We start from the raw sequence: 26,987 nt of genomic DNA, 5'->3' as shown, positions 1-26,987 counted from the left end.
CTAGTGCTCAAGAGTAGAAGCACTGAGGGTGGGTGGGATATGGGGGCAGGGTAGGGGAGTGGTGTGAGCCAGAAGGGTGAACTGAGCGGGCAGAGCAACCCCAGCAGGAGGGATTCCAAATAGAAAAGAAAACAAAAACAATCAGGAGCCAGAAAATGTAAGTAAGATAATGCACTTACAGCTTACAGAAACCAAATGTTGCTATCAAGCTCTTTAAGGATGATTAGAGCTAAGGGAATTGAGACTGAACTAAAGGTTTGTTTTGGAATAGCTTTAACCTTACACTCTGGAGCTCACTTGTTTATATACAGAGGGAATAAGGAATTTGTACAGTTAGTAGAGTATTTTCCTACTTAGTGGCCAACTTCATTAAAGCTCTCCAAGTTAGAAGCTGAATGGAGTTCAATGCAGCTGTGCTCACCTCACAATGATGGTCACAAAGGAAGAGAAAATTGTTAAAAACAATTCAATGACAAAATAATTAATTCTACTGGAAAGCTTGTCTTTAAAAGTTGAGATTTCCCGGAGATGATTTTAGAGAAACTGCAGGCAGCAGGGATCCAAATGAAGATTTATCTAAAGGGACTCCTTTGCCGGCAATGCGACTAATGGAGCAGGGGAAGAAAGCAGCACTTTTAGAGAAACTGCAGGCAGATGGAATTTAAATGAAGACTTATCTAAAGGAACTCCTTTGCTGGGAATGTGACTAATGGAGCAGGTAAATAAAGTATCACTTTTAGAGAAACTGCAGGCAGCCGGGCTCTAAATGAAGCTATACAAAAGACAGCAGCATTGGTGCAAGCAAGCATACAATGACCAAATATGTCAAGCAGCATGTTGACATAGATATTAACAGAGCATAAAAAGCTGTACTACAACAGTAAAAATATATATATATTTCCAGGTATACAACACTTATAACAATGTAATGAAAAAGTAGTGACAATTAAAACATGAATATAATGGAGTATTCACTGTCCGAGGACTATAGCGTGACATTCATGGTGAATTACTTTTTTAAAAACATAAGGCAGATAGCTATCTTTCTATCTCCCTAATCAGACTTTTAATGTCAGATGTTACCAGATGATACATCTGTGCTCTGAGGAATCTAGATTTGGTTTTGAACACCTTTATCTGGACTAGACTAAGCTGATTAAGAACATACTCTAGTGCAACTTGATGTTCTGTCACATTACACTGCCAATGCTTGGTGGAATAAGAGGGCAGACACTAGGAATGTGTAATTCTAAAATTACAAAATTCTAAAATGTAAACGCAATTTGCAATATAAACTACAAACTCTGTGTTACAATTGTAATAGTCCTTTGCCCACAAAGTATAGTTCAAATGTCTTAAAGTGATAAAGGAACTGTTGCTAATGAATCTACATTGTTTGCAGTTTTTGAAAGCATATGTGCCTTTTTTTAGTACTGCCTAGCCTTAGATGACTGTTTTTTTTTTTTTTTTTTTTTTTTTTAAGGCTAGGCAGTACTAAAAAATTGTGTTTCCTGCAACCATTATTATATAGGAAAAACTATAAGAGTTTTAAAGAGGAGGATTTATGAGCACAATTTGGCTATAAAAAAACAAGGACTTTTCGAATTCTTTGGCAAAGCATGCTTCTACATGTACAGACTTCAAAAAGTTTGAGTTTTTTTGTCATAGAAAAGATAGACAAGATTGTGTTTGGAGGTGATTTGAATAACATTTTAGAATGTAAAGAGGCTTTTTGGCAGTTATTGTTAGGAGCCGATGATGTACCAAGACTGAATGAGTCCATTAATCTTAAATGTTTTTTAAAGAATAGATAATTTATAACAAAATGTAAAAAAATGTTTTAAATACATCAGTATATAATATAAATGTATGTATTTTTTTAATACAAGTTAATATTTCAGCTTTCATGTATACACAAAAAAAATTTTTGTTTGATGAGGTCATTTCCTGTAAGATTTGATATAAAAGGAAGCAAGGGTTAGATAGATGTTTTTTCTGAAGAAGTTCACTAAATAAATTGTGAATGAAAGTGCTAAACAATTTGTTTCCAAGTGGTCATTGGACTATCATTGTTAACACTTTAAGTATCTTGTTATGCTCATTAGAGGAAACAGTTTAAACCACTGCATGCACTGCATGACTTTAATTTAATCTTTTTAGGGATTACTCTGCTTGAAAAAAAGTTGATTGTTATGGCTAGATGCCGCCTTGATGGCTTACTAAGACAAATCTCAGAAATGTCACCAATCCACCTCTATATTAGTAAAATATCTTGAGTAATGATGGAAGTTTCAAGTAGTTCATTGACTCAGCATCATCTAGTTTCAGATAACTTTAAAACCATGTGACTCTACACACCCTGCTGCAGATTTAGTTGTGGTGGCACAGCCAAGGAGTACAATTGTAACATTGTAACAACTTCCTTTCCACCTACAAATTTGGCATTGTGGATACAGATAAATTGCCATGTTTTTAGTTTATATCATTTTTACTGAGCAAAGCAAGATGACAAAATTTTCCCGTGTCCTTTATTTAATAAAACTTAGAGCAGAGAGGAAACTGTAGACACTTACCAGAGTACATTATTTGATGTATTGCAACAGTCAATGGATATTTAATACTCTTTTCTTTGTTAACACAATAAACTAAAACAATAAGCATTATTATACCACTGTCTGCTGGATCACTTGTGAAATACATGCTTACATTTATAACTGTAACATTATTGGGATGGCCACAGATTAAAATAATAATTTAATTTGAAGGTCACTAGTAATTAGTCATGATGCAATCAACACAGCAGTGAGCATCTATATCCAGGAGAGAGTTAAAAAAAGACCATAAGCATATAAAACAAAGTAGATGAGGAAGTTTCATGTGACCTGACAACTATATTATTGCCTGAGTTACAGATAACAGGACATTCACCCATATTCATGAATAGGCAGCGGCATCTGCTTGACATATTTCCTGATACATTGCTGTAGTGTGATTATGTCTGTCACCTTTGCTTCAAATGGCTGCACTTTTCTTCAAACATCATATAGGTTCATAGGTTCATAGGTAGGTACTAGGCTATCGGCCCAAGGGCCTACATAAGCCTAGCCAACAAGGTTCCCTGGCTTACGCCACCCAAGAAAGTTATTTTCCTGTACCACTGTCAAGCAGAGACACAGAAGTGATCCCCGGGGTGTATTTCCTATTTCCCATCCACTCAGCATGATTTTTCTTGAAGAGTGCTAATGAAGAATAGGTTCATAGGTAGGTATTAGGCTATCGGCCCAAGGGCTTACGTAAGATACATTACTATGTTGTTGTTGTCTTTCGGCTTTTCCCGGTTAGGGGTCGCCACAGCGGAACTCTGGTCCGTTAATGATTGGCAGTAGATTTTCATGAACGCTGAGGTGCCAGCTCGACATTCAACCTTCAACGAAGGCACGCCCATTTACGCATGTCTTTTGAATGCCCACTCAGCCACGGGAAGAACATGCAGACTCCACACAGAAGGCACTCCCTGCACTCCAGCCAAAAAATTCACCTTTTTACCCTTTAATGATATTGGAGTGTTAAAAAACATTCTCCAATTATTTAATATTAAACAATTGTTTTGAATGTTATTCTAGTAAATGGTCGAGAAATTAGATGGAATGCAAAGCTGTCCCACAGTCAAAACAGAAATTACTATGGAAAAAAAATGGCAGAGATGAATTTGGGGGAGGGGTTATACCAAGGATGGTTGCCAATGAGGAAGGCCTTCTGTCCTGGCCTAATATAATCTAATGAGTCATAGCTTCACCATGAAATCATACAGTGTGCTGATGAAATGCCCCAGCCAAATATGTGTCAGCAAATGTAATGGTTATTTGTCTTCAAAGCAGCTCTGTTTATTTTTGCAGTTTTATCACTGGAAGACGCTAAACTATGTTCTTTAAAACTGTACATTAATGCAATATTCCACTGCATTACTTCTTGACTAAGATTACATTGATTTATCCAAATACATTGTGGTTTACTAAGTTAAGAATAAGTGCAGGTTATTAGTTAACTAAAATATGGAGCTTACAGGATAGGTAGAAAAAGGTTTAAGCTCCATGTTTCTGGTTAAAACTGCTAAGACCATTTTATGTAACACATCTACTTTATAAAATTTTTAGGAAGTATGCTAATTCTTTCTTTATTGTGCAAGGTAACCTGAAAAACAATCTAATAATGACCTGAAATTTCCTAAAAAGGGCTATTTTGTGAGTCTTTACAGTTAAATTTTGTGTTATTAGGCCCTCAGGGAACCACAATACAACTTTCTGCTCATAAATAAAATGACAGCAGACTTGCTTTAATTTTCAGATGATTTATGTATCTCTCTCTATTTATGTGTGTGTGTATATATATATATATATATATATATATATATATATATATATATATATATTTATATGATTCCTATCCCTTAATGCGCATTACAAGGAAGGCATATTTATTTGGAAACCACTATCTTATACTGTCCAAATTACTTTTTAAAAATTTTGTTGCCCATGGTAGGTTCTTGTCTCCTTCTATAATTAGAATGCCGTATAAATCCTTCTTAGAAAAAGTCACGACACAGGAATGAGCTTTCAGGTTCCAATGATGACCCTGTAACATTGTATCTGTTTCCAGTGATGGTTCAGTAACATTGTATCTGTTTCTAGTTACGGTCTGGTAGCATTCTATCAGTTTCCAGTGATTTACCTGTAACAGTGTACTTTGGGGCATTGATGCAATTTCATAGCAGTAGCAGCCAAATGCTAATAGAACAAACCTTTTCCTATCCTATCATACAGGATGAGGATATGGATTACTTCACTGTTATAAAATCAGTGTGCTGCAGATCCTGGATATCCTGTCTGTTTACACAAGAGAGTTAAGCTTGTGCCACTGTGTACCATACATCAAACTGACCTGAATGATGGCTTCCTTTCATAGGCAACTAAGTTGGTTTAGCATTGTCCATAAATTATTACCCTGACCTTAAGTTGTGTACATCTTAACCTCAATTAACAAGCATTATATACAGAATAGTCTATAAAACAATTCTCAGGAGTACACTTTAAGATATAATGTTTATAATCACAACTGTCAGATAAATGTACTTGTAACCTTACAATAATACAATTACGTCATCAGCTAGATCATTATTTAATTTTCATATAGATAGAAAATTGAAGAAGGTGGTCTCATTTTTTCTATTTACAGCCCTAATACTTCTAATTCCTGGAGAGATAGACAGAAATAATATAAGAAAAGTGGCTGAACACCCACACTGCAAAGTAAAAATGTAAGTGATTCAAATGAATATGAAAATGTGAAATACTTTTTAAAAATGCCATATATGTTAAATATAACCGATTCCTGTATGAGATGGATAAAAAGATAAATAGACAGACTGAGGCATACACAGATAAACAAGTTTTCTTTTATAAGCAGCTATCTCATGAATACTATGAACGGTTTAGAAAAAATACATAATTAAGGATAATACAAAAACAATAACTTAAATTAAATGATAATCTATGAAATACATCTATTACTTTACAAATCATTTAAACATGCTAAAACAGAAATAAGGTTCATACCTTTTAAAAAATGTAATTATTTATGTATTCATTTATTTTTATTATTATTTATGTATTTTATTAGAATTTCAAGAGATTACATTAAGAATTTACAAAAAAAAAATGTTTGACTTTTCAAAAATGCTAATATAAATTAAGAACTGGATATAATACATAAGAAAAAAACTGTTTACAATATTTACGAGGCATGTCTGTAAGGGATCCAAATACTGAACTCTAAAGTATTATGAGAAATGATATTACAACTCTGCAAGATTCATTTAAAACAAGACACAATAAAACAAAATTGGAGATTTCAACCATATCATTAAAAAAAGAAAGAAAGAAAATAATTTATTGTATGTGTGTGTGTGTGTGTGTGTGTGTGTGTGTGTGTGTGTGTGTGTGTGTGTGTGTGTGTGTGTGTGTGTGTGTATTTATTTATTGGCATTTGTTTACGGGAAAAGTCTGGTTGAGCAGTGCCTTTTTTCACAGGAGGCCCAGAAAGAAACGTTCCCTTATACAGACAAAACAAATATTATTTGCATCGTTTCCTCATTTAGTCATTTTCGTTCATGAGCAACATTCAGACATTCTTGACATCAGTTACATCATTTACAAAGTTGACTAAAAATAACAGCTACATGGGTTGTATATGAATATTTTATTTAAATACAGGGAGGTATATATATTGCAGTATCATCAGTATTCATAGATTGTGAGGTTTTATGTAAGAATTTATATTATTATAAAGACCCTTCTCAAAAATATAGGACATGGGAAGATAAGATAAAGAGTCAGAGCAGCCCAAAGAAAGGAAGGAGAGAAGGAGGCACAAGGAAGATAAAGGAGATGAGACGACAGAGGAAGTAAAGTTGTGATAATACTAAATACATTTTCTGCAGCATAGAGTCTTGGCATGAATTCATATAGTTCTATTAGTCCCAGCCTAAGCAGGGGTGGTACAGGTGCAGAACCATTTATTTATCAGGTGTTACTTCAGTTGGCATTTAAAGTCTTTCAGATTGAAGATTGTTCTCAAGTACAGTGAGATGGTATTCCAGCTATTAGCAAAGCAATTTAATCATTACAAAAAGAAGCTATGTTAAATCCATGATAAAAGTCTAATAATGAAAAAACTTCAGACTAAGATGTATTTATTTTGTTTGATCAAAAAAGTGCACTGAATCGCAGAAGCTCTTTATCAACCATGACCAGTAATAACAATCTGCATCAAAAGCAAAGTATCACGCACAAATAACAAACTACGTGATAGTAGCAGAAATGAAAAGAAAAGGTTGCAAAACAGGGCGAGCACCTGAAGTGCACTTCTAAAACAGGCAAAAACCAGGAAACATAAGCTCTGAGAGGATGTCAGAAGCAGCCAACATAAATAAGAACAACAGTCCAGCAGTTGTGTCCCATACATTAGTTACAATAAGAAACATAAGAAAACCTATTGATGATAAAAAGCAATATCACAAATCTTTGAGTAGTGCAGTCAGCAAAAGGAATTTCAAGTTATAAAGCATGCACAGACAAATTCTGCATGATCTATAAATGGATGAATTAGAGGCAGAGAGACAGAGAGAGATAAAGGATTTGTTCATTGACACAATATCTATAAGATGGCATGAAGAGAATGAATCATAAGGGTGGAATAGCCACTGAAGGCATTGCCAGCATATTGGTGGGAGCTAGTTTGTTAATTAGATATTTTACTTTCCTTGTCAGTTTTTTATTGTCTAATGCTATTATCTTATTGTCAGAACCAATTTAAGAGCAACATTCCAGACAAAGAACAAGGTTGCTACAGCAGAACATTTGCAGCAATCCTTTTACTGCACAACAATATATTGAGAGTACAGTAATCATGCCACTCAATGTGGTAACATTGCATATAGGTATAGCAACCTTGAAAAGTAGGGACATCTAACAAAAATTCTAGGCATTTAATTAGCATAAAATTTGAAAACCAAATGGCACATAACTTTTCCCACATCCAATAGGAATGTGAGATATGACTCAGAAACAGAAAGTGACAAAAATGATGGAAAACATAACACATTATCAAAGAGACAAAGTAAAATCCCTATACTTTAATGAACTGTATGACAAAATTCTACCACACAATGTCATTTATTTTGCTTCAGAAAAAGGGAGATATAAGATATGTGCTCTCCTTTTTATAGGTTCATAGGTTCATAGGTTCATACTAGGCTATCTGCCCAAGGGCATTTATAAGCCTAGCCCATAGTTTATTATGGTTCCCTTTAGTAGTTTTAAAAAAAATTATGCCTATCATTTTGCTGTGCCTCTGTCAAGCAGTGACACTGAAGTAATCCATCCATTGGTCAAGATTCCTCTTGAACAATGATGAATCTGTCCCTCCAGCATTTGTTGACACTAGGAAATTTCTCATATGTGTTTTCATTTTTTCTGTACTTTAAACAGCTTCAAAAATCTCATGTGATGAGAACAATTCAGATAATTATGCGAAAGGTGTAAATCGAGCCTGAAAATAGAGACATATCTCCAAAATTAAGGACAACCTGTGCAAGGTAAATCAAGCCTAAAAATAGGAATGTTCCTCCAAAATAAGGACAGTTGATAGATCTGACAATGATTATAAATGCATAATAGCCAAAAACATGCAGAATGTTCCCTGTTGAGTCTTAAAGTGGTGCATTGCGAGGAATTAAGAATGACAACACGGTAGAGAATATTCTCCAAATGTACCATGTGTCTCTAGATACGTGTATATTAAAAAACAAGTAGCTCAATTATTAACAAACAGAGTTCAATGCTTATAACAGCTAACAGAAGATAATGAATGGAAAATAAGGAAAGAAATGAGGCTACTGGAGGGGAGAAATGTTCATATGTCATAAGACCCGTTTATTCTGCTCACCCAAATTGCCAGTGGTGCTCGTTGTTAAAACTGGGCACTAATTTTCAGCATTTAAGATGTCCTTTCCAATACCAGATAGTAAATCAGTTAAGGCACATTTCCATGATGGAATGATAGGTCTATAGGGATTTAGAAGGCAGGTAGTTCAAGGGACTGCTGAAGAGCTTAACTCAATTTTCCTAGAGCACTGCCTGGCTAAGTGACTTGCTCAGAGTCATAAAGCAGGCAAATGGAGGTTGAAGGAGTCAAACCCAAGACTAAAGGAAGCAGCTTGTTTACAGCTCATAGACCTTGTCTCCTTTGTTAATTGTGAGATGTAGCACTCAAATCTGTTAATGTATGAAAGTTTGCCATCTCTAACAGTGTAGGATGTAGGTCTCTGGAATTCTCTACATTTCTGCTGATAAGCTATGCTCAGGTCTTCACTCCTTTTATGACTGATGGCATTTTATCTTTTGCATACAAAAACAAGGATCTTCTCCTTTCCTTTTGGTCCCTAAATAGTTTGGGCACCATCTGTCTGATAACAAAACCTCTAATTTCCTTAAATCCTGTGAAGAAGAAAGTATTAATGGCCTACTGCATAGAGTTAGTGAAGAAAAGAGCATACGAATTTGATTTCATGCAGTTCTTTATGCATCAGAGCTTCAGTCTGAATACCCTTACAGCTTAAAATATCACAGAATTGATTGTTCATCTATACACATCACACAGACAATTAATCACACCTCTTCAGTTAAGTTGTTAAAGGCATTTAGTACATGCTGCTATTATACATTATGAATAAGTCTTTATGTATTTTAAAATAATAATATTAAGCTTTGTTAAATATCATTTAAGACCATACTATCAATTTCATTACATCAGTCTAGCAAACTGAATGTTCTAAATGTGCATATAGACTGTCTCAGTATACTTGCCTTGTTTTACATTTGTGGCAGTGTTTTTGTATGTGTATGGAGGGGGAGATTGTGCTACTCAACACCATACTAACTATATCCAGGTTCACTGTCCTCATTTCATAGAGCACAGGGAACACAACTTTACTACAGTTAGTATTATTTCCTCAACACTCTACACACTAATATCAGTAATGGCTACATAATATGCTAGCCTGTGTGCCTTCACTACAGAGTATATACATGTCCTAGCTCTCATGAGACTTGCTAAGTGCTCTTTCAGGCCACAGACTTCTCAGGCCATTCTAATATTCTTTTTACCAGGTTTTTCATCTTGTGTAACTGGCAGAGGGTGTACAGTCTGATACCTTTTAGAATCCTACCAAAGTATTGGCTTGGGATGCAATAGAATTTCTGTGTGCACCTTTGGCAAGTGCAGTGGACTGTACTGAATTTAGCTTAGTGCACAGGTCATGTTCTTCTGCACTAAATAGCCATTGACAGGTCTGACATTCTATTACAATGATGCACCTGTTTGTACAACTGAACTGATGGATCTGATACCACTTCTTGTACATATAGGTTAGCTATGTACTTGGTCGATGGTTATCTTTGAGATATAAAGTTATGAGTAATAATAATAAAAATAATAATAATAACATCTTTTTCTGTTAAAATTTGAATAAATAGAACATATCTGACATTTAAAGATCTGATTCTGACCTAGGTTTGCTTACCCAAGTTTCTAAAGTCTTCTTTACAAGACATGGAGCTTGAAAATTCACCACTTCATCTACACACACACACACACACACACACACACACACACACACACACACACACACACACACACACACACACACACACAAAATCATGCTAAAAGCAATAGCTGGTGACAACTCTTCAAACTGGACTTCCGTAGTATGAGCAGGAGAGTTTTCTAGGGTGTCCACAGAGAAAAGAGAGAGAGACAGAGTGAGAGGGAAAGAGAGCGCATAGGAACATGAGACTTTGCCTTTCATTTAACTGATGCTTCAACAGCAGGTTTCAGGTTGTACAATCAAGCCAATGCATTGTTAGATAACTAATCACTTCAGAAACATTTATTCTAATCAATTATATGGCAGAGAAAATAAATATGACATTGTGAAGCACATTTAATATTGTAAAGACTGCAGTGTCTGAAGAAGCAGATAGACCCCACACAGTTTAAAGCATTCTTTACTAATGACAAATGGCAGATGATATTGCAAGATATATTTACTGGCATGGACAGGGAAAAGTAATTACACCCTAAGAGATAATGTCTAATATACAGTGAAAATACAAGAAGGTGTTTCCCAGAAAATTATATGACATCACCTTCAAACTGTTGTTATCTAATCTAAAGTTCTATAAAACTGAGTAGACAAAGTCCAGAGACAATCATTATTATCTGAAATATATTTAACTGTGAGCAAAAGCAATTTGCTATTTTCCAGAACACTATGATCTTAGTTTTAATTCTAAGAAAGAAGTCATTGCATTTCATTGTATCCTTTATTGATTTGGATATATTTGATTTGTGCAGCACTGAATGAAATGGAGTTCAAAAATTTGAATATATGCATCACAGTGGTAAAATAAATGCATAGTTGGACCAAATTTGTAAATTTGCTTTGTGTCAAACTGACAAAATGTGTGACAGAATACATATAATAAAATCATTTTAGTATCTTGTTTCCACAAAAAAATGATCATTCTAGCCACTTTACTTTTGTCTGCTAGAACTACCTAGTAAGCAATGCCAGTGCAATTAAAACAGAAAACAATCCCTCGCCTATATTCATCAAATCCTCTGCTATTCTTTCACAGACTTTACTAGAAAACAGAAGTTTAGCTCTAAATGTGACTCATGCTAAAATGGTATAGTTTTAATCAAAGCCTTGAATGACATTCATGTATAACATGCTGCATATGCAATATCAGGTATTAAGTCGAGAAAACAATTGTGATAAATTGTTTTTACCTAGCTCTTTTAACTAACTCTTAATAGTCTTCAAACTGTAAAGGAAAAATTTCCACAACGGCAGTCCATTAATGATGTGCCAAGTGTCACATAATCACCAAATACCTTAGTGGGTAGCTGTACAGCGAGTCAGAACCATGGCTGTACATTGTTTAATAATTCCCGTACATAATGGCAGTGACATCAGTTACGGGAATTTAGGAGATGTAAGTATATGACAAGCTGATATTTTCCTATACAGATATATGAATGTAAAATCGCATGAATAGTCAGTATCAAACAGTAAAACCATGCGTTACTTGACTTGTCTAGATTTTGCATTGCTTTTCATGTTCAGAGGCCTCAGTATTTCACATTTAATGTACAGCAATTTTAAGGGATGATACAACTGCTATCATTAAAGTCATTTACTGTAAAATAAAATTCATTATAACTGCTAACAGAATCACGTTCTATAATCAGAATCTTGTTCTGCATTCATGTCCATTAGTCTTATGAGGTTACACATCTTTAACAAGACATTATAACATACTTTTCAACCCTCTACTGTACATTTTTCCATGAGCAGCTTTTTTATTTAAAGACAGTACCCTTCAGAAACCATTACTAGATATCCATTTAGGATGTGAGTATTTTTGCTTTGTTCCTAGTACTGTGTCTTGTTACACAAGGTTTTCTAAGACATACTTTGGCAGTACTTTGATAATGTAAAGCTCCCTTCATATTTTAATTATTGCTAATTAAAATCAATGATCTCCAGGCTGTCTTGTTAATAAACTGCATTCACTTAAAGGGAAACTACAATTTCATACTCCCAAATGTCTGAATTACAGCCAAGTCAGTAAATAAATCTCAGTAGTCTGATTTTCTAGAAGTAATATTGGTGCAATTAAATTACAGAAAACTAAAATAATTTATCTGTACATTAAAGATAAGCCAATTAACTTTGTGCAGAATGAAGAAGTAAAAAAAGAAGATAAGCTTTTTTTCTTCTTATACTATGGCAGTGGCGGTGTGAATCTAAATTCTATTAATATGTTCTCTCCTTAACATTCTCACTAACAACCCCCCCCACCATACATCCACACAACAGATGACTCCACACTCATATGCATACCTGATAACCTGGCACATCTCCAAAAAGTTACTCAGGAAGCTTTAGAAGCCACTGAAATGTGACTTCATAAATCACAACTCATGACCAACCCCAGAAAAAGCCAGTTTTCCTCAAAATTCTTCTAAAATGAAAAACAAGACTTGAAATCCTCTCTCTTAATAATACAACAATTGAAGTCACTTATCTTAGCAAATTATTAGTGATAATAACAGATGGTGATCTTACATTTGACCTGCATGTATAAAATTGCATAAAAACTCACCAAAAACTAGAGATTCTTTACAGAGCCAAAAACTTCCTCACCAATGCAACTAAAACTACATTTGTCACTACTTAACTCCTCCTCTCACTACTTTATGGCACTCAAATCCTTACTAATGTCCAGGCATAACAAAAATCAAAACTTAAAGAATGCTATAATAAAGTGGCTAAATTTGCAATAAATACCCCTTTTGCTAACCACAACTGTGTACCACTAAAAAACCTAAATTGGTTACAACTACCCATTCAACTAATATATACACAGCATCCTACCACCTATAAAATTATCCAGCATCCACCTGCTTGTCCAGCACTAAATTCTACTGAACTATATTCCCAATCAGTCATTATGCTAGGCATGGTCTGTACTCATACCATGTGGCTAAGGTGTGGAATGCCTTACTTGTATCCAACAGGTCAATATCTTCCCTCCAGTCCCTTAAAACCATTCTGAAAGATTGCTTTGCCAAAAACTGGTTTTATTCTTAGTCAAACCCAGGATAAATTATATCTGTTAATATCAGCATGCACTTATTTATACCTTATACTTCCTTTCTTCACTCACTGCCTGACTTTAATCAATTTCTCTCCCCTGATTCTCTGTCTAAATATGCCATAACCAATTTTTTTCTCACTTCATATTGCAGTTCCTGTTTTGCATTATACTAACACCTGAATTCCTCAAACTATCTGCTAATGTAATTGCATACCCTGTCTCCATTCTAATAAACAGGTGTATATTAGAACAATATGTTTCTACCATTTGGAAGATTTCATACGTCACCCCAATCCACAAGGGTGGAAATTCTACTGAATTGCCTAACTATTGCCCTATTGCAATTCTATCTCCTCTATCAAAAATACTTGAAAAGGTTATTCAAAAGCAACTCATGGATCACCTAAATTCTAATAAGTTGTTATCCAGCACTCAACACGGCTTCCGACCACACCACAGTACCACCACTGCACTTTTATCATTTGCAAACACAGTTAACAACCATAGAAATAATGGCAAGTATGTATCCGCCATGTTTTAGACTTATCTAAAGCTTTTGATATGGTGAATCACAACAAACTTCTACATGCACTCTCTGATGTAGCTTTGTCACACTCTACACTTACATGGTTTCAGAGCTACTTAACTGGAAGACAGCAAGCAGTACATTGGCAACAAAATCTATCTCCTTTGCTATCAGTCACCCTAGGAGTTCCCCAAGGATGTATTCTTGGCCCCCTGCTTTTCTCCATATTTACTAACAAGCTCTGTACTGTGGCCTCCTCAGCCACAATTATTCAATATGCTGATGACGCTACAGTATTGTGTGCTGCCAGTACCCTTCCTGAACTGCAGGTACTCACTCAATCATCCTTCCTCAAAATAGAGTCCTGGCTAACAAATTCCTACTTATTATTAAATCCCAACAGGACAAAGCTCATGTTATTCCATCCTAACAAAGCTACGATAAACACATAATCTTTTCAGATAGTATCCAGAAATAACACTATCACTCTGTCCCCGCATACCAAACTACTAGGAGTTGAAATTGACACTAATATGATATTTGACAACCATATCTCTCAATCAATTGAGAAAGTACACAAAAAGCTAGGTACACTACATAGGAAGAGGCAATATCTCACAAATAGCACAAAACTAGCTATTGTCCAAACTCATTTGATCTCAACTCTTTTATATGCATCAGCTGTACTTATTACCCTCAGGAAAACTGAGATGGCAAAACTGGAAGCCTCAAAAAACTACAAAAAAACACGAGCTGAAACTGCAAAAAAATCCGCTTAGGCAAACGCTGCTTCACACGCTTTATTGTAGTGAGATTAAATGTTAACAAAATTATCCAATGCTTTTCGTCTAACTCAATGGGCAGACTTCTTCAGATAAACTGACAAACATCATAAAATTAGTGCACACTTGTTTAAATAGCAAGCCTTCCTTGGAAAACCCGCCGAAATTCAAACCAATGATGAATTTGCTTAAAGTGACACTACTGCTTTGTGTTTAAAATCACACAGATAACAGTTCACTTTTTTCCAACAATAGATTAAATGGACCCCCTCGGATGTCTTGCTTGATTTGATGAATTACTTTGAAACAAAATTTGTGTTCAGGATGTTCCATAACATGCCTCGCTAAAGCATTGTCTTCCTTATGCAAATTAATGCTTCTTAAATGCTCGTAGACTCTGTCCCTTAGCCTTCACTCCATCTTGCCTATATAAAAGCACGGGCAAGCCTGGCAAATGGCCAACTAAATGATTGCTTTGGAATTACAGTTGTATTTGCCCTTAGTATGAATTTTAATTCCATTGATGCACATTGTTATGCCTAGAATCATATAATGACAATATGGGCAATTGCCAAATTGTCCCATTCCTCTATAAAGGGTTATCAAGTTGGCATAATTATGCTTTTGAAATATGTCTTTGAGGTTAGAGCCTTTCTTCCATATGACCTTAGGTTCTGAACCTAATTTAGATATTAATGAGTGGTCTTCGTTAAGAATGTTCCAATTCTTCAATATAATTTCTTTGATACTGGCAAAATCCAAGGAGAATTGAAGTATACAAGCCAAGTTATAGACTTCGGTATTAGACCGTCCTCCTGTTGTATGTTGGAGGTGAGCACCCTCAAGTAAGGAATTATGATCTTTTTTTTTTTAATATAGATTTAAAGTAACCATTTGATCTTTTTATGCTGACTTCTTCCACTATGGGGTCCAAAAAATACTGAGGGTATTGTCTATTGAGAAACATCTGTTTAAGTTCCAAGCATTCCTGCTCAAAATTTTCGTCTGTTGTGATCATATGTGCAGCTGTAACGAGCTGTCCTTTGACCACCGACTTTTTCTGATGTAAAGGATGTGCGCTGCCAAAATGCAAAAATTTGTTAGAATAGGTAGGTTTTCTAAAAATATTTGCTTCATATGTCTCTTGTGACCTATTCTTGCTCAACTTTACATCTAAGTACGATATGGATTCTTCATTGTATGTATAAGTGAATCCTAAAAATTCTGTACTTTCGTTGAACATCTTTACGATTCCTGTTGCCTGTTTTTCATCCCCTTGAAAGATTATGAAAATATCAGCTATGTATCTAGCGTAAAACATTATTGTGCCTTTGAGGAAGTCATTATTAAATACAAAATTCTTCTCCCAATATGACATGACTAAGTTAGCATAGCTAGATCCACACGGGGATCCCATCACAGCTCTCTTCTTTTGCTTGTAAAATTGGTTTTCAAAGAGAATGAAGTTATAGGACAAAATTATGTCCAAAAGTTCTCCTACCAAAGCCATTTCATTTAGTTCTGCATTTTTTGTCGCATATTTGCTAATACCCAATCCATACCTTGTTGGTGGGGAATACTAGTATAGAGTTCTTTCACATCCACTGTGATGAAATTGTTGTCTTGCTGGTAAGTGATGTTATTTATTTTTTCTAAGAAGTCCCATTAGTCTTTTACTATCCACTTGTCTTGTATAACGTATTTCTTGAGGATCCCATCCACATACTTAGCACAAGCGTATGTAGAGGATCTCCTCCCATCTACTATTGATCTAAACGGTGGATTGTTAACATCTTTATGGACTTTAGGGACTCTGAAAATCATTGGTACTCTTGGGGCTTTCATCATGAGATAGTTGAAAACATGTGAATCAATCCTTGCCTCAATGAACAATTCATTCAAGAAACTCCTGATGAATTGATTAGACCTGTTGTATTCATTGAGTGATGATTGTTCATACAAATCTGAAAACAAGAGGTCTTTGATTTTATTAATATAGTCTGTCCATGATTACAAGCCCCCCTCCCTTATCCGGGTTCATAATTCTTACATTAGCTGATATTAGCAAATAGATATTATCTCTCTCATCCTTGGATAAATTATATAAATAATTCTTCTTTTGTTGATCCAGTTGTCGCAAATCTATTTCACACATTTTCTCAAAAGTGTGAAGTATAATGTGCAAGGGAGGATTATAACAACTAGCCACTCTTAGGGGGTTAGTTGTCAGGCTATACTCCCCTAAGAGTTGTCTAAGATTCAACTTTCTGACAAAAAATTTTATGTCACAAATAGTTTGAGCTATGTTCGTCTTATTAGTTGGTACGAAGGTTAGACCCTTCGCTAGAGTATTAGCTAATTCTTCTGTGACAGTAAAGGAGGAGAAATCATAGATTGTGAAGTCCTGTTGTATATTTTAACTAGTACCAATGCTTTTGATTCTCCATGACATATTACCTCTTGTGGTTGTGATTCTTCCTCCTGTTCCATTGCTTTCTCTGATTCCGTCATTGAAAACCCTGCCTTGAGTGAGAGGTAGATGCTTGTTGATTATTACTTTGCCCATTATTATTATTATTGTTCCTGTTATTGTTGTTATTCTGTTCTTTTATTCTATCACTCCTCCTTAAATTATCTTCTTGTACACCATCACTATTAGTGTTGGCGTATATTACAGGTTGCTGTGGGTTAACTTCTGATGATGGAACTGAATGATTTGTTTCGACTGTTTCCACAGTTTCTCTAAAATTGGAGGACTGGTAATTGGACTGAATCTGCGCCTTTGGTGGCATGGGGTACGCTGTCCCTGATTTATATTGTGCTTGATCTCTTTGCAATTTCTTGATTTTAATAGCTCTTATTTTTTGCAAATGCTGTTCAATACTTTGGAAACAGCGTTGGCAATCATAATTATATCTTGTAAAATCAGTGTGTTCTTTGATTTGTTTATCTATGACTTCTATATCAGGTTGCAATTCTTGCATTATTGTTGCATAATGTTTAATCATTACTTGTAGAAAATGCAACACATGCTGATTGAATAGCTTAATTAGGTCCTGATGGAAATCTGAACCTTGTATCAAGCCCGCAGGATATCTCCAGGTTCTAAGTCCCTTTGTGACTATTTCCTGTTTCAAACATTCCTGAAAATATTCGATTTCCAAGCTGAGTTTTTGTATTTAAGCATTTTTGAATCTAAAAGAGTCAATAATTCCGAAACTGGTTTCTCCAATTCATTATCTTGAACTATATTATTGTTTGAAGTGTTGTCTTCCCACAAACCAGTAGGTGCCGATAACCAGTCTTGCAAATTTATTATTAATCTGTTTGAATTAGGCAACTCATGTTGTTGCATTCCATTTAAAGGCCCATTAGTAGTTATTGGCTCATTTCTGTCCTCAACTCTGGGGCATCCATTAAGATTATTATTGAGAGTTGTATTAGCCCTATATATATATATATATATATATATATATATATATATATATATATATATATATATATATATATATTGTGTTTGTCCCGAAGAAGAACCTGCAATAGAATGCTGTACAGCGGTTGTTTGTTCTGTCCATTGACCTAGTGGAATGTCGCTGGAAGCCTGTTATAATAAAATAGCTAGATATGCAGTAAACTCTACAATGAGATCACACCATTGCTCTGCCCTAAGGAAACTACACTGAATAGAACTTCCCCATCTCCTACACTAGTCTCAGCTTAACATGGCTTACAAAATCCTCTATCATTGTGAAAAAACTCCATCATTACATGACTTGCTAGAGCCCTATTCCTGTGGCAGAATGCTGCGGACAAACAATAAGCCCCTCATGCAAATCTCAACAGCACACAATCCATAGTCAACCTACTCTCATTATATTGCTAAGATTTGGAACTCTGTACCTAGTAACATCACATCTAGCACTACGTTAACTAAATTTAAAAAAACACTAAAAACCCACCTTGCCATTAAATGGCTCTGCTCTTGCTCTGCCCCAGACTAAAAATCCTACAAACTCTTTACTCTACGTACAGCTTTTTTTTTTTATTTGTAATCTTCCTTCTTTTTTATCTTTACTTTAGACATCTTTTCTTTCTTTGTTCTATGTGGAGCTTTTCTCCGTAGGCCTCTGCTGAAAATGGACATTCTGTCCAATCAGACTTTCCTGGTAATCAAATGTAAAAATAAAATAAAAATAAATAAACTTAACATTCATTCATCTATAAACTGGATAAAATTCCTGTAAATATTAAATCATTGTCATAAAAAATGTATCCATTCTTAACCACCAATGTTTTCACATTGTGTCTAATTTGGTATAATTATTTAAAGCATAGATAGATGTTTTGTATTATTTTTGAAGATTCTAAAATTATTGTTTGTAAAATGTTTTTGTAATATTTTGGAGCTTTTCTCTTTGAGCCTCTCCTGAAAATGGACACCTACACAGTTGGACTTTCTCAGTAATCAAATATTATCAATAAATAAACCCTTTTTCTCTGACAGGGTTGCTAGCTCTCTCTTCTTTGATTTCAAGTAATTTTGAAAATGCTGCTGCTGTAAATCCACTAAAGAAAACTCTTAACAAGGAAATCTTACTTAGTTTCTGGCTTTGGAGTATTTATTACTAACCTCAACTTTGGCTGGTTTGCCAAAGTAAAGAGAAACAGGATGGCACACGCACACACACACACACACACACACACACACACACACACACACACACACACACACACACACACACACACACACACACACACACACACACACACACACACACACACACACACACACACACACACACACACACACACACACACACACACACACACACACACACACACACACACACACACACACACACACACACACACACACACACATGCAGATATGGGGGTAGTATATCGATTGACTTTGCTCCAGTTGCATTAAACTGCATCTCAATGAAAAATAAAACATGGGTCCTATGGGAACATGTCCATTTAGTGCTTCCTTCTCAATGGGATGGGACTCGGTGCCTCTCTTAAAATATATATACACACAGACATATATATATGTAGACCATTTCACTGACACCCAGTCACCTAAAGTTCATTTCACTGAAGTTCATTTCACCTAAAACTTATTTCACTGACAAGTAGTACTCTAAGACAAGTCAAAGGTATATGTCATTTTCCTCACTGTAGTGTTAGTATATATAGTTGGGGGGGGGCATAGTCCCTCACTTAATTTGGTTTTCTGTCTGGTTTTGTTTTACATTATTTGGTAAATCCCAAATAGGTGGGGGTCTATGCCCCCCACACCCCCCAATGTGGGGGGTGGTGCAACCCCACACACCCCCAACTATATATACTAACACCAGGATCGCACTACAGTGGGGAAAAGGACATATACCTTTGACTTGCTTTAGAGTATTACTTGTCAGTGAAATTAGTTTTAGGTGAAATGAACTTTAGGTGATTTGTTGTCAGTGAAATGGTCTTTCAGTGAAGTGATATGAATCCATATGTTATATATATATATATATATATATATATATATATATATATATATATATATGGGTTCACTTCAGATGATCGAGTTTCTGAAATCTTGACACTCATATGGTGGAGACCATATAATCGAGGTTTCAAAAACTTGAATATCTGAAGGGGGGGTTAAATAAGTGTTGTGAATATGTTAAGTGAGGGATTCTTCAGGGGGCAAGCCCTCTGCACCCCTGCTACTTAAATATACTAACTCTGAGATTGCACTACAGTAGGGAACAGGGAAGTCTCCCATTCTGTAGTGTCTGTAGCATCGTGGAATTGTTAGATTTCCCTTTTACCCACTGTGGCGTGATCTCGGAGTTAGTATATTTAAGTGGGGGGGCTGCAGGGGGGGCTTGCCCCCCTGCAAAAATGTCTGAGAATATGTTTTTTTTTTTTTTTTTGGTTCACTTCTGATGTTCAAGTTTCTGCAAACATGAACATATGGTTTTGACCATGTGAGTTTCGAGATTTCGGAAACTCAATCATCTGAAGTGAATCTATATGTATATATATATATATATATATATATATATATATATATATATATATATATATATATATGGATCCCTATCACATGGTCGACAGGCCATATGATCGACTTTCATTTGGTCGACAGTTCATTTGGTCGCCAAGCAGTTTTATGTGGGGGGCTTTGCCCCCCCACACCCCCCAATGTGGGGGGCTGTGCCCCCCACCCCACCCTAACTATATATATATCAACTCCAGGGTCACACAACATTGGGGAGGGGGGCAAATCTGCCTGTCGACCAAATGAATTGTCGACCAAATGAAAGTCGATCAAATGGCTTGTTGACCATCTCAGGTAGACCCATATATATATATATATATATATATATATATATATATATATATATATATATATGTGTGTGTGTGTGTAGCATGCTCAATAGAAAAGGGAGAAATGTTGGAATTAGTGGTAAAGATTCATTCATATGGAAGGAATAATATTCAACATAGTTATAGCATTTTCCTTGATATCTTGGGGGCTTTATTATCCAAAAGTGTCACAATGTGATAGTACCCAGCAGAAATGAAGTATAAACCCTAACTGAAGTATTGAAGCATGCTTTCCCAGCACATGCTTTTAAAACATGTCATGTTTGCTCTTCAGCATATTTACTGCTGTCTTTTTTCCCTAAAAGCTGTTTTAATTGTTATGTTTTATCAAAGGTGCTGGATACCCTGAAAGGGACAAACTTCATTAAATAAATATGAGAAAAGCAAAAGTGCATAACCTAATAAAATAAACTAAAAAGTTTGAATCAGAAATACAAATCTGCCGAGAGACAGACCAGGATGAAGATAAGAATAGAATGTTACCTATGCTAAACAATAAACTTTGAGAGGAAAAACAAACATATGTATATGATGTAAATTGCCTCAGGAAGCTATTGCCTAAAGGCAAATATGCTAAATTCCTTTGATTGTTGTTCATACCTCATCTTTAAACCTCATCCTGCTTTTAATAATCGACATAAATCATAGTATATTTACATTTAGGAATCTTTAGTTTATTGTTCTTTTTTCACTTGAGCATGAGACCATGAACAGCCTAAAAAGGGACACTTGGCAATTATATCCAATGACCTAGTTTGAAAAGAACACATTCTACTTTTAATCTTTATTCCATAGTTAAATTATCAGAAGATTAAATTAACATTACATAAAATCCATGTGCTGCCCATTACGTTTTATTCCCAGGCTTTTGAGTGACTATGAAATGGATTTTGAAACATCCATTTGTATCTGAATTATTAAAAACACCTGATAACATTCTGTCTTTTAGAATATGGTATAACAGTTCTGGTTCTGTAAACTCTTTGAGACTTCAAACCACTGTTATATATGCCACACATTAACCCAATATGGGTTGCAGGACTTTAAGAAGATTTTGTTATCAAGTAAGTGAACTAAAATAACAAGATCAGGAAATTGCAGAGAGGAATTTGATTTCCAGAACTGTTTTAATTCTCTTCAATGTATCTACCATATTTTGTCAAATGTATTTTCATTAGGGTTTTGACTTATATAGCATATCTTTTCAATAATCAGTTTTTCCAGTTTATTAGTTAAATACTTCTGTTTAAAGTCTGTTATTGATTCAACACTAACCACATACACTCTGACCTGTATAACAAGAACAGTTTTTTTTTCAGTTTCAGCCATGATCGCTCCTTCAAGTGACCTTTAAATCTAGTAATGGCATCCCTTCTTTATTTGTGGGGTTTTGAACATAAACACATTTGTGAAATTACTTTTTACTTCAAAATTCACGGCATATTTAATTTTATCCTTCTGCATGAATTGCTTTTTAGTAAATAATAACAATTGCTTAAATATGGTAACTATAGTAATATATAAATAAAAAAACACACTCAAGGTGCACAGATTCAGGAACATTGATGCCATAACAGGCATGTTTCCCACAATCAAGCACAAATAAAGTGATGCTCAAACTAAGGGTGCAGTATTATAGCCCTCTACCATATCAAATCCCATGGCTTAATTAATCACAATGGTATCTTATCTACTGAAAGTACCTTATGACTATTAATATACCTGATCCAGTTTTCTGACTATGCTTTATTAACAATAATAAAGCAAACTATAAAATAAAAGTCCATGCAACAAGAGTGTATTTGATTCTGAATGCTACTTGACTGTCATGAATGTTTATAATTTAGCTTTTTGATATCAGTCTGTGGTATAAATTGATTAAGTATGATCAAAACAGCTAGTGTTCAATTTCCATTTAGGCGCATTTAATACATATGTCTGTTTCTTTGTTCTTAAATTGTATTTTTATACTTTACTGTAACTTCTTTAACAATGTATATACTGTCTCTTACTTCTGCATTATGTATTGATGCTTTCCTGTCAAAAATATACTGCATGAGATGTGGTTTACATGTGCATGATTTAATGTGTGCTACAAGAAAGATTTTTCACTTGACATTATCCCAAATCATTCATTCATATGCATTTTAATACCTTCAGTCTGTCTTTGGCAAAAAATATCAGAAATGAGCTGATTTCGTTCTTATGATGAGTTCAGGTATTTTGCACTGTGGAACCACAAAATGTAAAGGTTGTAATGTAACTCACAGCTGTCTTCAGCACAGATACTCCTCACTACACCTCATTTGTTGTTGATACTCCTAAAATTATGCTTGTCACCCTTTCAGAATAAGCAGAAAAAAAGTGTATGATTCCTACACTCAAGGTATTAATAGGTGATTTGGTGAAATGTGTTTGAAAACCCCAGCACAGATTCCATACACTACCACTAACAAGAGTATTACTCTAACCATACACATACTCTCACAAACCTAATCCATGGTCCTAAAATTTATATCCTTTGGCAATCATATCTATATAATATTGTTTTACTGTCTTGTCTGTCTAAAAATTCCCACATGTAAAGATCTATTGGTATTCTTCACTGCTAGCTTGTTCTTATAATTCTGTTTAAAACATGCATTATTGTTATAATTCTGTATTAAACATGTATTATTGTTATAATTGTGGAGCGTTTCTCCCTGAGCCTCCACTGTAAATGGACCTAGTACAGTGGGACTTTCCTTGTAAACAAATGTAAAATAAATAAATATAAACACAAAACAGCAGGCCACAGAAATGTGCAGATTTCTGTATGGAAAAGTGATGTTAAGCCAATACAGATATACAGAATGTTGTGTCTGTAGTCAAAGTTTGAGTTCTGACACGGAGAGTAAGATTACAAGACCAGAATGGCATGGTATCTCACTGAAGATGGCTGTACTTGGGAGGCCACCTAAGTCCAATATGGAGCAATAAGGACAGGTAGATATTCTATACTACATATTTCTATATTTCTACTGAACTGATGAAGAGAGTAGCACAGCATATACAACAGTTTTTCTTTTTCATTGCTGTGCAACACTATAAAAGTACAACAAGGAAGGAATGCAACTTAAAGTTATAGTGGGTTAACTATATCAAATATCAGTTAACCAAGTTGGAAGGCAAAAATGTGTAAACAAGGGTAAAAGACAGAGAATCGAGGGGTAAAAGTAGTTGGAGGACTGCAGGAACAAGTGCAGGATGCGAATGAGCAGACTGACGTAACCCTTCAGGAGATAATTTCAGTTAAGAAATCAAGCTGTAAAACACAAAGTCAGTCAACAAGCAATGCAGTCCATATCTGAAAACGATCCGCTGTTGTGTATAATATTCACTGTGACAAGCAAGGTTACATTAACTTCACTAACCGAATTCTATAGATAAAACCCTCATTCCTCCTCCTCCTGAACATCATTCTACATGTATTGTTCTCTCAAAGTCCATTTACTTCTTTATAATTTGCTCCCTCCCTTTTCAGTAACTGTGATGTAACTCCTGAGAATCAGTGTGCCTTGCCCAAATTGAAAAAGTAAAAGAATATACAATGAATGAAGCAGTTGTAAGCATTTTGTTCCTGAATAATGATTGTTTAAAAAATGATCACTTTATAAGTCATACAGGATTATGACTGGTTCTCAGATCTTAACCAGGATGACATATGTTTACGACATGGACATGAAGAAATTCACCTTGAGAGGAAAGCTTGAGAAGGCAATGTTCTTGTCCATGTTGAGAACACAAAACTTCCCAGGTTATTATCAGAAAGACCCAATCATAATTCTTTGCAGTGCATGGCATTTAACCAAGCTAGAAAAAAAAAAAACAGTGCAGTAAAGTGTTTTACATCTTGGAAAGTCATGGCATGCTATTTACTGCTACAGAGATTAGCTACTCAAAAAGAGACTGACAAAGCCAATAAACAATTTGGATTTAGAGCAAAAAATTACAAAATAGGCATCTAACTTGGTTTAATGGCTTTCAAACCTTCTGCTGTGGCCGCTGAGTACAATCACCCAGGAAATCTGTGCTTAACAGTGCTGAGAGGGTGCTTAACAATTTGTAAATCCTTTACTGATACCAGAGAGGTGCTTAACAAGTCTGTCATTTCTCTGACTTCAGATTATCAATGTGACGCTCCATGCACTATATAAGTTTTACACTGCTTTCCCAAGTTAAGCATTCTTCTCTCATTGAAGTTTGACCAGCATTTCTTACAAGTAAACATTTATTTGTGATCATTAACAAAAGATTAAATTGCAGTCTCTGATGGTTAATAATTTCAGTAACTTCAGCTTTAGAAGACTTAAAAGAGAAGCTCATATCACAAATGTGAAGCAAGCAGCTAGCATTTGCATATGCATTTGCCTTTGGTTACCATAACACTTATTACTAGAGAAAGAACTGTTTTGGTCCATGAACCAACAGTCCACCTAAGAAATGGGAATCAGATGAATTGGATAAGAGATGAGTGATGCAATGTAGTGGCAGTGCAATGGCACAGGGTAGTGGTTCAATGAAAATGGGTATTGTAGTGAGGCAGTGCAGTGGCACAGGGTAGTGGGGCAGTGCAGATGGCTATTTCAGTGAGGTAGAGCAGTTGCATAGGGTAGTGGTGTAGTGTAGTGCAGTGCAGTGGGGTAGTGCAGATGGCTATTGCAGAGAGGCAGTGCAGTGGCACAGGGTAGTGGTGCAGTGAAGTGGGGCAGTGCAGATAGCTATTGCAGTGAGGCAGTGCAGTGGCACACAGTAGTGGTGCAGTACAAATGGGTATTGCAGTGAGGCAGTGCAGTGGCACACCAATTAGCACTCATGCCTCACATCACTCCTTTCTACAGTTTGTTTCCTGGCTGGAGTGCTTAATGTACACAATTTGCATTTTCTCCTTGTGTCTCCAAGAGATTTTAATATATCTTCAGTTGGATGAGATTAGATTCCTTGAGCATCAAGTGCAGAATTCAGAAGAAGCCAAGGTATATTATGAAGATAATAATAATTCTTGTTCAAGCAACAGTGGGGTTGGTATATATACGTTGTTGGGGGCTCTAGCTCTTCACATGGTGGGTGTAGCCTGCAAAAAACACTTTCAGATTATTTTTTTTTTCCTTTTTGGTATTTTAGGCATTTGTTTTCAATGATCTGGTTCCATGGTGTCTTGTTAATCAGGGTTTCATAGTGGATCCTATCAATTGTCTATTACTTGATGTTCATACTATATCCTCAGACATTCTATAGTTGAAATGGCAATCATGGGTGTGTATGTGTGTGCTTGTGTGTATACATGTGTGTGTGTGTGTGTGTGTGTGTGTGTGTGTGTGTGTGTGTGTGTGTGTGTGTGTGTGTGTGTGTGTGTGTGTGTGTGTGTGTGTGTGTGTGTATATGCGTGCATGTGTGTGTGTGTGTGTGTGTGTGTGTGTGTGTGTGTGTGTGTGTGTGTGTGTGTGTGTGTGTGTGTGTGTGTGTGTGTGTGTGTGTGTGTGTGTGTGTGTGTGTGTGTGTGTGTGTGTGAGAGTGAGAGTGCATGTATGTGTGGGTGCGTGTGCGAGTGAGTGTCCTGTGGTGTATTGGTAGAATATCCAGTAATAGCTTCTGTGCCTTGTGGCCAGTAAGTATTTGAACAAATGACAGTTGAGTGCATGGATGACTTCAGTGTTTACATTTAGTACTTCTCTTTCAGTGTATCGCTTGTACAGTATGATCATATATTCTAAAAACTGGTTGGAGATTCACAGAAAAATAATATTTATATAATGCATTTCTTTCTGTATCATTCAGACTACAGCTTAAGGAATTGTTGAACAAGTATACATAGACCAGAAATTATTTTAAGCAGTACAGAGCAGACATGATTGCATAAAATCCATATATCTATACTGAATTAAATATCATAATGTAAGTCAATAGTTCAAACTTCTGTAATAGCTTCATTGCCTCTCAGTCTTTTGTTTCCATTCTTTTTTCTTGTAA

The sequence above is a fragment of the Protopterus annectens genome, chromosome 12.part0 (genome assembly GCF_019279795.1).
Source record: "Protopterus annectens isolate FY-2018-M chromosome 12.part0, PAN1.0, whole genome shotgun sequence".
Taxonomy (NCBI): Eukaryota; Metazoa; Chordata; order Ceratodontiformes; family Protopteridae; genus Protopterus; species Protopterus annectens.
The sequence above is the reverse complement of the archived record's forward strand: the minus strand, read 5'-3'. Positions refer to the sequence as shown.